At 42.7% G+C, this 17,243-nt stretch overlaps 1 protein-coding gene and 1 pseudogene across 2 annotated transcripts in view; one reads left to right on the top strand and one right to left on the bottom strand.

Moving 5' to 3' along the window:
• The window catches only part of LOC126197083 (uncharacterized), a 576,613-nt gene that overhangs the window by 386,813 nt on the left and 172,557 nt on the right, over positions 1-17,243 (bottom strand). The gene's annotated exons all lie outside the window — the stretch shown is intronic.
• Positions 5,099-5,216, top strand: LOC126211565 (5S ribosomal RNA; annotated as a pseudogene).

The raw sequence follows: 17,243 nt of genomic DNA, 5'->3' as shown, positions 1-17,243 counted from the left end.
AGTACAGGACGTCCTTTTCGAAAAGTAGAACGAAATGTCAAAGGGTTCCACCGACTAAATAAAGGGCATAAGATGGATGTGCTGGAAGAGCTCGAGATATATTCACATTTCAAGAAAATTTGAAGATAAAAATATTAAACGAAGAACTTGAAATTGAATCAGTGATTTTCTTCAGACGCTTCGACTGTATACTTCAATAAAAATCGCAACACACAGAAATAAGCACAATAACTGTTAAGATAAACACCGTTTGTGCAATAATATATTGTACTCTGCGGAAGACCTGTAGTATTACCTCTGTTGATTACATCTAAAAAACATCTTTTTAACTGTTTGTTTATGTAAGTTCGTTATTCTCGATGTATAACGTGCACTGAAAAATTTTATGTGATGTGTAACATGTGCGACACTTTCTGCAAACGGACAACAACAAAACGAAGTACAAGTTCTTCCAAATTTCGCCACTAACTATATATAAACATCGATAATCAACTAAAAGTTGCGCGTTTTCATACACTGCAGTAAAGGCAACTGAAAATGCAGAACCTCACCCATCAAAAACATTATGAAGAACTGGCATAGTCCACAGGGAAAAACGTGCCTGAAATAGGGAATAATTTCCCGAATCGTGGCGTACAAAATATAAATAAAGGAATATCGTGAATGGCAGCAGAAAAGCTATTTGTAAACAAACCCAAAAAGTTAAGAAAATGTTTCTTTCTTTGAAAGACGCCAAAATAATTTTCATCTCATACAAAGAAAAGATTTCCAGAAAAATCCTCCATATCTTACGAAAAACAAGTAATGCTGGAACCATGGTAGTAGGCAAGGTCGGGGAAACTTGGATTGAGCTGCCAGAGCTTTCTTCGTTTCAAGGAAGCCAAGAGCGATCCACTTGGCTGGACCGCTGCACTTGCAAACAGACCCAGTTGGCAGACTGCGAAGCACCAAGCCAAACCTGTGTGTTGTGGAAACATGCGTCGCTTTCTCAAGACAGGCTGCATCTCCGATTTCTATTGTAATTTATGTTGGGACTTAGCTTTGGATTGATAACCTGGTCATCCAATTTCCTTCTGACACGCATTTGACGGACTGGTCACGGAACTGTTCTGAGATGTGAAGGAGGAGGATTGAGGAGTAGTAAAATTTTGACTCGATTACACTCGCTGAAATTCTGAAGACAACAGTGATAAAATTCACTGGAGCTCAAATCGTTGTAGGTACTGAAAGCTGACTAAAGCCCACGATAAGTTCAGCCGAAACCTTTACGAAGGGCCTAGCGGTGTTAAGAAAGGATAGATTAAATACGGTTTGTGGTCGAGTGTTTATTGCTGTTAGGCGCAGTTTATCTTGAAGTGAAATTGAAACAGATTGTTCCTGTAAGTTAGCGTGAGAAGAAATTATACTTGACAACCGGAATAAATTAATAATTGGTTCCTTTTACCGGCCCCCCGATTCAGATGATACCGTTGCTGAACAGTTCGAAGAAATTGTTTCCAATGGGCCCGCAGCGCGATGTAAGTCGTGTAAAGACATTATGAATTAAGTCCAAAAAGCTGCTTCTATTTTGAGATGTTTATTTAATCACGACAGACCTGTTTCAGCACTATTGCCATCATCAGGCGATCTGAAAGTAATGGTTTTATTACATAATATTTCTAGGGCAGATGGTAGCCTACTTGTCATATATGCCACTCATATTAGCCACTCAAGAGTTTTTCTTACGTCTTTTAACCAGCGATGTTATAGGTAAGTCAAGAACTCCATAAATGTATGGTTGCCAATGTCATATGACAAGTAGGCTACCATCTGCCCTAGAAAATAGTATATAATAAAACCATTACTTTCAGGTCGCCTGATGATGGCAATAGTGCTGAAACAGGCCTGTCATGATTAAATAAATATCTCAAAATAGAAGCAGCTTTTTGGACTTAATTCATAAGTTCGAAGAAAACTTTAGTCTCATTTCAAACAGGTACGAAACCGTACTTCGGTCATCATCCATTTCGGTAAATTCCAACTTATCACATACAGATGTAATGCATCTATATTCTAATTTAGATAATATAGGTTTAGTTAATATGCTCATACATAAACATATTAATTTTTCGCATTCATAATGAAACACTCCGTTGCGGCGCATTAAAAATGTGCTCCCATTCCCACGGCGAAAGTAGATCCCGGAACGTCCGCTTTACGAGAAGCAAACCACCTCCACTCCATAAAGCCCTGTAGCGCGAATATTCCATTTCCTCCGTTGAATACGTTGCATAGGTACCAAACACAAAAAATTAAAAAAGAATAATTGATAAAGAAGCGTCAAATGTTTTGTGCCGATCGACAATTTAATGAAACTCACAGAAATGGTAACTCCGCCGGTGAAATATTCAACAGCTGGACTTTCTATCGTAGTAATACCTCAACGCCACACAAATGCAGACTGCACTGCCAACATAGCCCACCAGACAAATATTCTCCAGTGCTCTTTAAAATTCTAAGATTGTAAGTTAAAAATTGAGCTTTAAATGTTCAATTGGTACCACATCATCTGTACCTGAACATGATTCAAAGGCACGTCACATGTTTCTCTACTCTATTTTATTAACAGAATCTTCCGTCGGTTCTTGGTAGAACAACATTATAATAATAAAAGCAAACTGGTGCTTTTCATTTATTACTACTCTATTTTATTTCTTATTTTAGAGAAATCATTTAACAAAACATTTGACCGCTGTTTTCATTTTTTAAATTTTCAAGTTTTGTTCAGGATGGAGCTGTTAGTAAAATGTTTCGCTTTTTCTCTCAGATCAATAAGTTTTCTTCATTTCCTGATTACTTCCAAACCTTTTTGTTTTTTTGTAAAACTAGACCTCACGCTGGTCTGTTTGCTAACCCATTTGTTGATTGCCCCATTTGTTGATTGGGCTATAAAAATTCGTACAAATATATAGTGTAATTTCTTGGGAGTCTTTTTTCCGCTCCGTTCAAACATTTGACCAAAAAGTATAGGTTGCTGGCGGAGGCATAGAAAAAATCATTTATTACTCGCTGCATACGCGTCTGGAACGAGCCAGACGCTTAGTAGATATGATACATTCCCTCTGCCACGTAAAATATAGTGTCTTACGAATTTTATATCTCTGAGATTCTTGGGCACGTCGGATAACCTATTTCAATATCGTACCATAAAAGTTTGGATACCACTCCAGAGGATACATATTACAAAACTGTCTGAGTAATTTTTGACGTTTTATACGAGCCTGCCATCCAGGAAATTGTGCTACCGCGCTCAATATGATACTGTACCATAGCTTATTACCTCGTGTTTTACTGCAGACTGGCGCTTTTGAGGTAATTACTCGTATAATCGGCACCCACTGGCGGAAAACATCAGACGGCTAGGTACGCGAGTTTAGCTTCATTGTTTTACCGCCGCACCGTACAGCACAGTAGTGTCATTTGTGTGGCACCGTGCCAGCAGCTACTGCAAATTTTAAATCAGGCTCGCTAGCGGTTGCACAGAATTGGATTTCACTGTTGCTGTCTACGCTTCCGGCGTGGGAAGGGTACCGAAGTGCGCCGTCTCCTTATCTCCTGAAAAGGTCGCTAGTGACCACAGAATCGCATCCGATATACGTCCCCGACAGACTTCCTGTGTTGGCCTCAAGTTCTGCGGCACTAATTGTGAGATGTTGCTCAACGAAAGCCAAGGCCGAATCCGTCCTCGCGGGTTATCTAATACCAGCAGGACACTTCCCTCCCTAACGACGCTGAAAGTGCAGGGCTTCTTAAGTAACATTACCACAAGGCCAAGGCGTCAGTCTCTATTCTACTGCAATTCGTTCCGCTCACTGATTCTTCACCGAGTGTTCTAGTTACCTATTTTACCTGTATTTGAGGTTCACTGGAGCATGGGAGTCTGCTGAATGTCACAGAAAGAGCTCTTATTATAAACAAGTTTCGATTCAGGTAAAAAGAACAAAAACCGAAGCGATGAGCTGCAGAAAGGAGAAAAATGGAAACGGGGAGGCCTCAGCAGTAATCAAATAACCAGCCTGTTTGAGCAGCAGTCCTACAAAGGCGCCAAGGACAACATCAGAAGCACTTTGCACAAGAGAAGAAACTTTCACGTCAAAAGAGCTTTGCCAATATCTTTGCTCTAGCTGTAATTCTTCTCGAATACTCAATAATTATGTAATTATTACGTCACTCTCACTTATTTCTCTTCATACTATACACGGTGTAACCAAATTTCTTTTGCAGGCTTCTAGGGCAGGTTCGTTACATACAAAATGCCAGTAAACATGGGTTCTAAAATGCATACTTGAAGAGCTATGAGCACTTGCTCAATAGAAGAGATGTGTTTCATGCAAGCGAAGATGAACAAGTGCTCAGAGCTCTTAAAGTATGCACTTTAGAGCTTATGTTTACTTGACTTTTTTCTTGTTTTTGTGTAATGAACCTTCCCTCAAAGTCTGTAAAGGGAATTTAGTTACATCCTGTTTATTGTTAATTACATGGATTAATTTTAAATAACACAACACCTAAATATCACAAGATAGTTAACGAGTTCGTTTATTTTTGAACATTAACGAGAATCACGCGACCTTACGTCAGTTCTCACTCCTAAAAGTTCGCCTTTCTCGCCGGAAAAGTAGAAGCATTCTGTAAAACTTCTCAACAAGTAAGATCAGGGTCTAACTGTCCGTGGGCGACGAAGTCATCAGAGATGGCGCTCAAACTGGTACTGGGTTAGGAAACCGTCACATAATAACTGTTTTATACTCACTGTGCTCTGTATATTAAACATAAGACACGAAGCAGGAGAACGTAGTTATCCCGTCAATAGTACAAGTCAATGAGATGTGGGCTGATTCTTCTTGAAACAGCTGTTGAGGAAATATATTGCAGATTACGATGCAGTTTAGAGTAGAAGCAGTTCATGATGGGCGTAAGGTGTAGTAGAGCTACACTATCCAGAAGGAGACAAGGGGAAGACTATCGCGCTATAAGTTTAACAGCTCGTGCATCCGATTTTCTGACAAGAGTAATGTACGGAAGAATAGGAAACAAATTAGGATCTGTTGGATGGCGATAGGGCAACGGCCTTGCCGCAGTGGATACACCGGCTCCCGTGAGATCACCGAAGTTAAGCGCTGTCGGACGTGGTCGGTACTTGGATGGGTGACCATCCAGGCCGCCATGCGCTGTTGCCATTTTTCGGGGTGCACTCAGCCTCGTGATGCCAATTGAGGAGCTACTCGACCGAATAGTAGCGGCTTCGGTCAAGAATACCATCTTACGACCAGGAGAGTGGTGTGCTGACCCCACGCCCCTCCTATCCGCATCATCCACCGAGGATGACACGGCGGTCGGATGGTCCCGATAGGCCACTCATGGCCTGAAGACGGAGTGTGGATGGCGATAAGTTTGATGTAAGGACAGAAAGACAGTTCTCCTGTTGCGCTGGGTAATGGAAGCAAGATTTGAGAAAAAAATGGAGATACATTAGTAGGATTTGTCGACCTAAACCAAGCGTTCTACAATGTAAAATTGAACAAGATGTTTGAAATTCTTGGTAAAACTATGAAATGTACAATATGTACATGAACCGAGAGGGAATAATAAGAATGGAAGACCAAGAACGAAGTGCTCTGTTTAGGAAGGGTGTGAGAAAGGAATGTAGTCTTACCCCACTTCCACAATCTATACATCGATGTTGCTATCAACAGTGAAAACGAGAGACAATAATATGATTTGTTGAATGTGATAAAGAGGCTAGGAGTAAAGAAAATGGACAGAGTGCACAGAAAACAGACAAAAGTAATGAGCAGTAGGAGAAACAAAATTGGCAATAACTTTATCAAAATTTGTGACTACGATGTAGGCGAGGTGAAAAAACTCTGCTGCCTTCAAAGTAAAATTACGCTTGACAGAAGGGGAAGGACACGAAAAGCAGACTAATATAGGTAGTGAGACAATTTGTCGCTAAATCAAGTGTACTAGTATCAGATATTCAATTCGAGGAGAAAATTTCTGAGAAGGTACGTGTGGCGCGCAGCAGGGTGCACGAGTGAATCATGAACTCTGGGAGAAACAGAAGGAATAGAAATGTTTGAAACGTAGGGTGCGGTGTTGGTCGCCACAGACAGCACGCCGAAAGTGTCACTTCCCAATACAGAGGTTGGTTCCGAGAACCTCCGCCAGAGGCAGCCACGCGGTTGGTGCAGCCGGCAAGCGACGGGTCGCTACCACGGATATGCACTCCTCGGCCGGCGGGGCAGCACCACTATTGAAGTGTACAGCGTGTAAGTTATTTAAACCGACAAACACTGCGAGTGTGCACGAAACAACGAAAATATTTCGCTGTAATGTCATAGTTTTCTGTGAGGATTTTTTAATCCTATAGAAGGAGATTTCACTGGATGAAAATTAATTAAATCGACAAACTCTGGGAGGTTGCATGCTACATAGACAACAATTTTTCTTAGAGTCAGGAACATTAACACAACATAATTACTTCACTTACAGTAGACATACATGAAAGGGAAGCAGTGGTTGGGAAGGGAGGGAGACAGGGTTGTAGCCTCTCCCCGATGTTATTCAATCTGTATATTGAGCAAGCAGTGAAGGAAAGAAAAGAAAATTCGGAGTAGGTATTAAAATCCATGGAGAAGAAATAAAAACTTTCAGGTTCGCCGATGACATTGTAATTCTGTCGGAGACAGCAAAGGACCTGGAAGAGCAGTTGAACGGAATGGAGAGTGTCTTCGAAGGAGGATTAATATGAACATCAACAAAAGCAAAACGAGGATAATGGAATGTAGTCGAATTAAGTCGGGTGATGCTGAGGGAATTAGATTTGGAAATGAGACGCTTAAAGTAGTAAATGAGTTTCGCTACCTGGGGAGTAAAATAACTGATGATGGTCGAAGTAGAGGGGATATAAAATGTAGACTGGCAATGGCAAGGAAAGGAAAGCGTTTCTGAAGAAGAGAAATTTGGTAACATCGAGTATAGATTTAAGCGTGAGGAAGTCGTTTCTGAAAGTATTTGTATGGAGTGTAACCATGTACGGAAGTGAAACATGGACGATAAATAGTTTGGACAAGAAGAGAATAGAAGCTTTCGAAATGTGGTGCTACAGAAGAATGCTGAAGATTCGATGGGTAGATCACATAACTAATGTGGAGGTACTGAATAGAATTGGGGAGAAGAGAAGTTTGTGGCACAACTTGACAAGAAGAAGGGACCAGTTGGTAGGACATGTTCTGAGGCATCGAGGGATCACCAATTTAGTATTAGAGGGCAGCGAGGGGGGTAAAAATCGTAGAGGGAGACCAAGAGATAAATACACTAAACAGATTCAGAAGGCTGCAGGCTGCAGTAGGTACTGGGCGATGAAGAAGCTTGCACAGGATAGAGTAGCATGGAGAACTGCATCAAACCAGTCTCAGGCCTGAAGACCACAACAACAACAACAACAAGAACAACAACAGTAGAAATTCAAAATGCCTCCACTGACTTGTAAACGAAGATAACACCGGCGGGGGTGAGAGGTTCCACGCCTTCTTTTGCATGTCGCCTCTCATTTTCATCAATTTGATTCGTGTTTCATATCATTTCACGGTGGGAACGGGCCGAATAAGGTAATTCTAATGAGGGTATTTGTACTGGGAGCTTAAAGTACTGTTCACTTGATTGCTACGCATGCTGGGAACAGTATGTGGTCTTGCTTTTAGTTTCCTCTGTTACTTTCCTGGGTGCAATGTTGCGAGGCGAGCACCGGAAGACGCAGCACACTGCGTTTCGAAATTTTATTTAAAACTGAGAACCGAGTGATATTTTGTTCTCGAGATGCTGGTTTTTGTCTCTGGTAAGCGGTTGTGCACGACTCGCCCATTGCTTCCGCTGTATATCGGAAATCGTGTGGTCATAACAGTCGTCATATTTCATAAACGGTTCAAGATATGGAAACGAGGTATTCTGCAACTGATAGCGTTTAAAGAGGCACATACATTTTATGATGAATGCTTTAAACTTTTGTATTCGACGAGATAGGGAAGTAGCTGGTCCGTAGCACTGAGAGGATCGGCGGGAAAGGACGCGTAACAGGCCAACGGCTCTTAAGTTCTCTAAGCGTAGAGTGTGAGGGATTTTCGAGCAGTGGTACACATATCAATTCCGTGGGTTACTAGCAATTTGTCGACTTGGCTTCGCTTTCCACTGCTGCCATCATTTTTTAAATTTTATTCCTTGCAATATTAAGCGATTAATTATAAAAACAGTTCAATTTATATCATCATATATCATATCATCACTATATAAAATCAAGACATTGAATTTAGTTACGATTACTTACCTTGCACGTCAAGAGGCGACAAGGCACTACATTATAGAACACTGATAAAACTATGTACGAGCCGCCACTGTCCCCCCCATTGACCCAAATTCTGACAATGAAAATAATGTCCATCATAAAATCTTTAAAATCAAAAACATCTAGTGGGTAAATGAAATATCAACAAAGTTAATTAAAAAATGTGATTGTGAGCTAAGTAACATATTAAGCTATCTGTGTAACCAGTCGTTTATCAGTGGAATATTTCCTGAATGGTTGAAATATGCTGAAGTTAAGCCACTGTTTAAGAAGGGAGATAAAGAAATAGCATCAAATTTCCGTCCAATTTCACTGTTGCCAGCATTCTCAAAAATTTTAGAAAAAGTAATGTACAGTCGCCTTTATAACCATCAAATCTCAAATAACATTCTGTAAAAATCACAGTTTGGATTTCTAAAAGGTTCTGATATTGAGAAGGCTATCTACACTTACAGTGAAAATGTGCTTAATTCATTAGACAAAAAATTTCAGGCAACTGTTATATTTTGTGATCTGTCAAAGGCATTTGACTGTGTAAATCGCAATATCCTTTTAAGTAAATTAGAATATTAGAGAGTAACAGGAAATGCTGCAAAATGGTTCAAATCTTACATTTCTGGCAGGAAACAAAGTGTGTTATTAGGAAAGAGATATGTATCAAGCATCATCCAACTGAGAACTAATTACATGTGGGGTCCCACAAGGTTCCATTTTGGGGCCCTTACTTTTTCTTGTGTATATCAATGACCTTTCATCAGTAACATACCAGATGCCAAGTTCGTTTTGTTTGCCGATGATACAAACATTGCAATAAATAGCAAGTCAAGTGTAGTCTTAGAAAGATCAGCTAATAAAATATTTGTGCACATTAATCACTGGTTCCTAGACAATTCCTTGTCACTAAACTTTGAAAAAACACATTACATGCAGTTCAGAACTTGTAAGGGGTGACCCCACGAGTATATGTCTAACATACGATGACAGGAAGACAGAAGAAGTGGACAGTGTTAAATTCTTGGGATTACAGCTAGACAATAAATTCAACTGGAAGGAGCACACCACAGAACTGCTGAAGTATCTTAACAAATCTCTGTTTGCAATGCGAATTTTGTCAGACATAGGGGATATAAAAATGAAAAAGCTGGCATACTATACTTACTTTCATTCCATAATGTCATATGGGATTATTTTTTGGGGTAATTCATCAAGCCAAGCTAAAGTTTTCCGGGCACAAAAACATGCAGTAAGATTATATGTGGTGTGAACTCAAGAACATCCTGCAGAAGCCTGTTTAGGGAACTAGGGATACTAACTACTGCTTCCCAATATATTTATTCCTTAATGAAATTTGTCATTAAAAATATATCACTTTTTCAAATCAACAGCTCAATTCATGGAATCAATACTAGAAATAAGAATAATCTTCACAAGGATTTAAAGTCACTTAGTCTTGTACAAAAAGGTGTGCATTATTCAGGAACACACATTTTCAATAACTTGCCAGCAGCCATAAAAAGCTTAACAACCAATGAAATTCAGTTTAAGAGAAGCCTAAAGGATTTATTGGTGGCCAACTCCTTCTACTCCATTGATGAATTTCTTAGTAAAACCAACTGATTTGTATATAAGTACAACATAACTTCTGCACAATTTCAGTGCAGTAATGTGTTCATTATAAATAAGTATTACAGTAGTTGTATTACCTTATAAATAAATAAAAAACTTTTTTATTTTAAATTCAGTGCATTAGTATTTGTAAATGACTCTTAGTGTTCATTAAAAATGACGATCATTCCACTTGGGACCTGTGGAATGGTACATTAGCTTATTTGTTTTAGTTGTAAATATTTGTCATGTATTGTTGTTTTTCTGACATGTTCCACATCCTGGAGGACCTCCTCACTACGGATCAATTGGAATGAAAGTAAATCTAATCTAATCTAACATGTTTATTACCTTATAAATAAATAAAAAACTTTTTAATTTTAAATTCAGTGCATTAGTATTTGTAAAATGACTTTCATATAGTGTTCATTAAAAAATGACGATCATTCCACTTGGGACCTGTGGAATGGTACATTAGCTTATTTGTTTTAGTTGTAAATATTTGTCATGTATTGTTGTTTTTCTGACATGTTCCACATCCTGGAGGACCTCCTCACTACGGATCAATTGGAATGAAAGTAAATCTAATGAGATTGTATAAGCAGCCGTGGAATCTGCTACTTCTTAATCGAGCGTCTGTTGATTTCCGAGAATTAGCAACTTGGTTATTGGTGATTACATGGGCTCTCTTCATAGCAGGAGTGGTTCTCGTTCAGCAGTTGTCACCCCGCTGGGAAGCTGGGTAGGTCGGCAGAGTCAGGTGGCGAGCGTTTGGCGGTCTGAGAGTATTCTAGCCTCGGTCGACAAGAAGCCGGTGGCTGTGGCGTCAGGGGCTGCTGTAGGGAGCGTGCGCAGCCGGCCGTAATCTTTACTGCCGCCTTATCTCCGCGCAAAAACATTTCATGTTCGCAATCACTGCCAGCACAAGCCGGCGGTAGATAAAAGCCATGGCGGAAGTTCAGCGGGGCCGGTTACCTCGTTCTTCAGTCGATCTGCTGGTGGGAGTCACCTCTAGAGACAAACATTCAATTTTTTTCACTAACAGACGTAGACGTGTTTTGTAGCGTTTGTTAGCGTGAAAGTGTTTTAATAAACGCAACCAACCTCCAGATACAATATTTATACGAAAAACTCAGACGTAGACGTGTTTTGTAGCGTTTGTTAGCGTGAAAGTGTTTTAATAACCGCAACCAACCTCCAGATACAATATTTATACGAAAAACTGTGTCCTGCGCGTTTCTGATCAAAGCTCCAGTTTAAAGGCTTAAAATTCAAATTTTGTCCATCATTTGTTCACATTAATATTTAAGGCGGCTTTCATTGTGTCCGGTTATCCTGGAGGTCGTGAGACAGTCCGGATTGCTTAGGTTTCTAACTCTTTAGCCACTCGATAGCGTTGCCCGGGGTGTACCATATGTAGGCGAGCTGGCTATTAAAACCACTCTACTCTATTCTACTGGCTACCAGTCCTCAGTAACATCGAACCGCCTTACATACGACGGTGCAACATATTCATGAGAGAGTTTAAAAAGATCCCCAGTAATACATCCCTGCCAATCCACCAGGACTTTACTGTATCTAGAAGACTCAAATCCAGATATCCTCCTGTGAAGACTGCACAGCAACTTCTGAGCGAAAACTACAATGGCGTTGAAATCTGGCGAACGGACTGGAGAAACAGAGCCGATCCAAGAGTGCATACTTTATTTGAGACTCCCAACCATCCAGCGGGCTTTCACCTCCCGAGGAAAACATGGGTAACACTGAAAATACAGACAGGTCATGGCCGATGCGGATGTACAGATAGAACTTGAGACCTGACCCTGGGTGCAACTGTGGTGCCAAAGAACAAACCATCCATCACGTCGTCAGCGAGTGTCCACGACGGCATTCACCGGCACTGATGACTTCCTGAGGGCAACACCACAAGCTATGCAGTGGCTGCAGAATCTAAGTGTGGAACTGTGACTGCTGACAATACTGGAATCTGAACTTCATGCAATTTTATTGTTTTGTAATATAGTTTGTTAGTAGGCTGTTTAGGTTTTTATGCTAGTAACGTCACGTAGCGCTCTGTATGAAAATCACTGGCTGTGCTGTGTGCAGTCTGTGGCTGGTTGGCATTGTTGGAATATTCGCAATTTTAGTGTTGGGCAGTTGGATGTGAACAGCACGTAGCGTTGCGCAGTTGTGCGCCGCCAGCAGTGGTGGATGTGGGGAGAGAGGTGGCAGAATTTTGAGAGCGGACGATCAGGACGTGTGTCCATCAGAAAGAGTAAATTTGTAATACTGTATATCATGAACTGATATTACATATATATATATATATATATATATATATATATATATATATATATATATATATATATATGATGACTTTTGAATATTATTAAGGTAAATATACGAGGTGCGGCTAGAAAAAAACCGGACTGATGCTGGAAAAAACATTTATTTACAATTATTTACAATTTCATGTTATCTCCTTCAATGTACTCTCCTCCTCGGTCTCTACACCGCTCCATACGAATTTTCCACTGTTCATAGCAATGCTGCAGATCATTTTCGGTAAGTCCATACATTACTTCCGTCGCTTTTTCTTTTACTGCTTCAACAGTCTCAAATCTAGTTCCTTTCAAAGCTGACTTGACTTTAGGGAAAAGAAAAACGTCACAGGGGGCCAAATCAGGTGAGTAGGGTGGATGATCTAAGATGGGAATGTTGTGTTTTGCCAAAAACGTCTTCACTAACAACGCACTGTGAGCTGGGGCATTGTCTTGGTGAAGCATCCATGACTTTTTTCTCCACAAATCGTTCCGTTTTCTCCGTACTCGCTCACGTAGGGTAGCCAGGACGCTAATGTAGTAATGTTGATTCACTGTTTGTCCCTCTGGTACCCAATCAATGTGCACAATCCCTTTGATGTCAAAAAAAAACAATCATCATTGCCTTGAATTTCGATTTTGACATTCGTGCTTTCGATTGGCGTTTAGTTTCGGGATCGTAAGTAAAAAACCACGATTCATCGCAAGTAATAACATTTTGTAAGAAGGTGGGATCACTTTCAATGTTTTCCAGGATGTCAGAACAAATCATTCTTCGGCGTTCCTTCTGTTCAATTGTGAGACACTTTGGAACCATTTTTGAACACACTTTGTTCATGTTGAAACTTTCATGAAGAATCTGCCTAACACTTTCCTTGTCAACTCCTGTTAACTCAGACACTGCTCTGACTGTTAAACGGCGCTCTTGTCGAACAAGTTTACCGATTTTTTTCAATGTTTGCATCAGTTTTTGCTGACAATGGTCTGCCAGTGCGAGTGTCATCACTGGTGTCTTCGCGGCCATCTTTAAATCGTTTAAACCACTCAAACACTTGTGTTCGCGATAAACAATCATCGCCGTACACTTGTTGTAACATTACAAACGTTTCACTTGCAGATTTTCCTAGTTTGAAACAAAATTTGATGTTAACACGCTGTTCTTTCTGTACACTCAACGTTTTCCGACGCACAGACAAAACGTCAACTACTTAAAACAGACGCCACGGGCAGACTGAGTTTTTTTTTTTTTTTTTTTGTTTTAGGGCGCAAAACTGCTAAGGTCATTAGCGCCCGGTCCGTGACTGAGGAAAGAATAAAAACTGAAAATTGAAAACAGCAAAAATGGGAACGAAACTCAAAAACTGGGACACTAAAAGCAGAAACAAGGCTTAAAATTCCACTACAGAGAGGGGTTGATGGTCCCCGATAAAACTTCAAATGACTGGCGTCATTTCACTGTCACTAATAAACTGGAGAACGCGGTCGGCTGAGCGCGTGTCATCTGCTAAAATCGACGATAGATCAGGCGATAGCTGTAGACGGGAGCGTAACGGATTAAAATAGGGGCATTCAATTAAAAGGTGTCGTACCGTCCACAGCTGAGAGCAGTGGGGACAGAGTGGGGGAGGATCGCCGCTTAAAAGATGTCGATGGCTAAAAAGACAGTGCCCTATCCGGAGTCTAGCTAAAATTACCTCCTCCCGACGACGCGTTCGGGAGGAAGAGGTCCAAGCGCAAGGAAGGGCTTTCACTTCCCGCAATTTATTGCGGGGAAGTGTTGACCAATGCGCATGCCATAAATGAGCAACTTTGCGACATAAACCGCTCCGTAGATCGGTGAAGGGAAGCGACTGAATAGCTGGCCGAGGAAGAGAAACTGCAGCCTTGGCTGCTATATCAGCCGCCTCATTCCCACAGATACCAGCGTGTCCCGGGAGCCAGAGGAACGCCACCGAGACGCCCCCCAGGTGGAGCAAGCGCAGACAGTCCTGAATCCGGTGGACCAGAGGGTGCACAGGGTAAAGAGCTTGGAGACTGAGGAGAGAGCTGAGAGAATCTGAGCAGATTACGTACTGTATCCGCTGATGGCGGCGGATGTAGTGGACAGCCTGGAGAACAGCGAAAAGCTCCGCAGTATAAACCGAACACTGGTCGGGAAGCCGAAAGTGATTTGGGGCGTCGCCAACAATATAGGCACTCCCTACACCCAACGATGTTTTCGAGCCGTCGGTGTAAATAAATGTGGCGTCCGTCATTTGTGCACATAGAGCAGCAAATGCCCGACGATAAACAAGTGAAGGTGTACCGTCCTTGGGAAATTGACAAAGATCACGGAGCAGACAGATCCGGGGACGCAGCCAAGGCGGTGCTGTACCCCAAGTTGTCAAGAAGGTTTTAGGAAAGCGGAAGGAAAGAGAATGGAGCAGTTGACGGAAGCGGACTCCCGGGGGTAGTAGGGAGGAGGAGCGGCCTGCATACCCTACATCAAAGGAGGCGTCGAAAAAAGGGTCATGGGCTGGATTAGCAGGCATGGAAGACAGATGGGTAGCATAACGGCTCAGAAGGACCGCTCGCCGATTGGACAGCGGAGGTTCAGCAGTCTCGGCATAAAGGCTTTCCACAGGGCTAGTGTAAAAAGCTCCAGACGCTAAACGCAATCCACGGTGGTGGATAGAGTCGAGACGCCGAAGAATAGACGGCCGAGCAGAGGAGTAGACTATGCTTCCATAGTCCAATTTCGAGCGCACTAAGGCGCGATAGAGGCGGAGAAGGACCACTCGGTCCGCTCCCCAGGAGGTACCATTCAGGACACGGAGGGTGTTGAGCGTTCGCAGACAGCGAGCCGAAAGATAGGAAACGTGGGAGGAACAGCACAGTTTTCTGTCAAACATAAGACCCAAGAATTTAGTGACGTCTGAAAACGGAAGGTTGACAGGACCTAGATGTAAGGAGGGCGGAAGAAACTCCTTACGTCGCCAAAAATTAATACAAACGGTCTTACTGGGAGAAAAACGGAAGCCGGTTTCGATGCTCCAAGAGTGGAGGCGATCGAGACATCCTTGAAGACGTCGTTCAACAAGGCTGGTCCGTTGAGAGCTGTAGTAGATCGCAAAATCGTCCACAAAGAGGGAGCCCGAGACGTCAGGAAGGAGACAATCCATAATTGGATTTATAGCGATGGCAAACAGTACAACACTCAGCACGGAGCCCTGGGGTACGCCGTTTTCTTGAGAGAAAGTACGGGAGAGAGTAGTGTTCACCCGCACCCGAAATGTTCGCTCTGCCATAAATTCGCGAAGAAAAAGGGGCAGCCGGCCTCGAAAGCCCCAAGAGAACAGTGTGCGGAGGATGCCTGTCCTCCAACAGGTATCGTATGCTCTCTCCCGATCAAAAAATATTGCTACCGTTTGGCGTTTCCGGAGAAAATTGTTCATGATATAAGTGGAGAGAGCAACAAGATGGTCAACTGCAGAGCGATGCTTTCGGAATCCGCATTGGGCAGGTGTTAAAAGACTGCGTGATTCCAGCCACCAAGCTAAACGGTAATTCACCATACGCTCCAAAATCTTACAGACACTACTCGTGAGAGAAATGGGGCGATAGCTAGAGGGGGAGATGTTTGTCCTTTCCAGGTTTCGGAATGGGAACGACGATAGCTTCCCGCCATCGTCTGGGAAAGGTACTGTCGGTCCAAATTCGATTATAAAGGCGAAGGAGGTAACGCAGACTATGGGTTGATAAATGCAGCAACATTTGGACATGGATACCATCCGATCCAGGGGCGGAGGAGCGAGAAGAAGAGAGGGCATGTTGGAGTTCCCGCATGGAGAAAACAGTATTGTAGCTTTCGCGATTTTGAGAGGAGAAAGCAAGAGGTCGCACTTCCGCTGCACGTTTCTTCGGGAGAAACGCTGGCGGGTAATTTGAAGAGCTCGAAATCTCAGCAAAGTGTTGACCCAATGAGTTAGAAATTGCGACAGGGTCCACTAAGGTATCATGCGCGACAGTGAACCCAGAGACCGGGGAGAAACTAGGCGCGCCTGAGAACCGTCGAAGCCGACTCCAAACTTCCGAGGAGGGAGTGAAGGTGTTAAATGAGCTAATAAAGAATTGCCAGCTTGCCTTCTTGCTATCGCGGATGACGCGACGGCATCGCGCACGGAGTTGCTTATAGCGGATACAGTTTGCCAAAGTAGGATGGTGACGGAAAATGCGAAGAGCACGTCGCCGCTCACGGATTGCGTCACGGCATGCCTCGTTCCACCAAAGAACTGGGGGGCGCCGGGGCAATTCGGAGGTGCGTGGTATTGAACGTTCCGCAGCGGTAAGAATAACGTCGGTAATATGTGTGACCTCATCGTCGACGCTGGGAAAGCGACGGTCATCGAATGTCGCTAGAGACGAAAAAAGTGTCCAATCGGCTTGGGCAAACTTCCAGCGTCGCGGGCGCATATATGGCAGTTGAGGCTGCAGCCTAAGGACACATGGAAAGTGGTCACTCGAGTGTGTATCATCAAGGGCGAACCATTCGAAGCGCCGAGCTAGCGGAACAGTACCGATCGCAAGGTCCAAATGAGAGAAATTTGTCGTGGAGGCAGACAAAAACGTGGGGACCCAGTGTTGAGGCAAACTAGATCCGCTTGGTGGAAGACGTCTAGCAATAGGGAGCCACGTGGACAAGGATGTGGAGATCCCCAAAGCGGGTGGTGGGCATTGAAGTCCCCAACCAGCAAATAGGGGGGTGGAAGCTGACCAAGAAGATGAAGGAGATCAGCTCGTGCCATTGGTGTGGACGATGGAATGTATACAGTACAAAGAGAGAACGTGTATCCAGAAAGGGAAAGACGGACGGCGACAGCTTGGAAGGAACTGTCTAAGGGGATTGGATGATAATGGAGAGTATCATGGAGAAGAATCATGAGTCCTCCATGTGCTGG

Source organism: Schistocerca nitens, chromosome 1, assembly GCF_023898315.1.
Source record: "Schistocerca nitens isolate TAMUIC-IGC-003100 chromosome 1, iqSchNite1.1, whole genome shotgun sequence".
Taxonomy (NCBI): domain Eukaryota; kingdom Metazoa; phylum Arthropoda; class Insecta; order Orthoptera; family Acrididae; genus Schistocerca; species Schistocerca nitens.
This window is presented reverse-complemented; position numbering and strand designations above follow the sequence as displayed.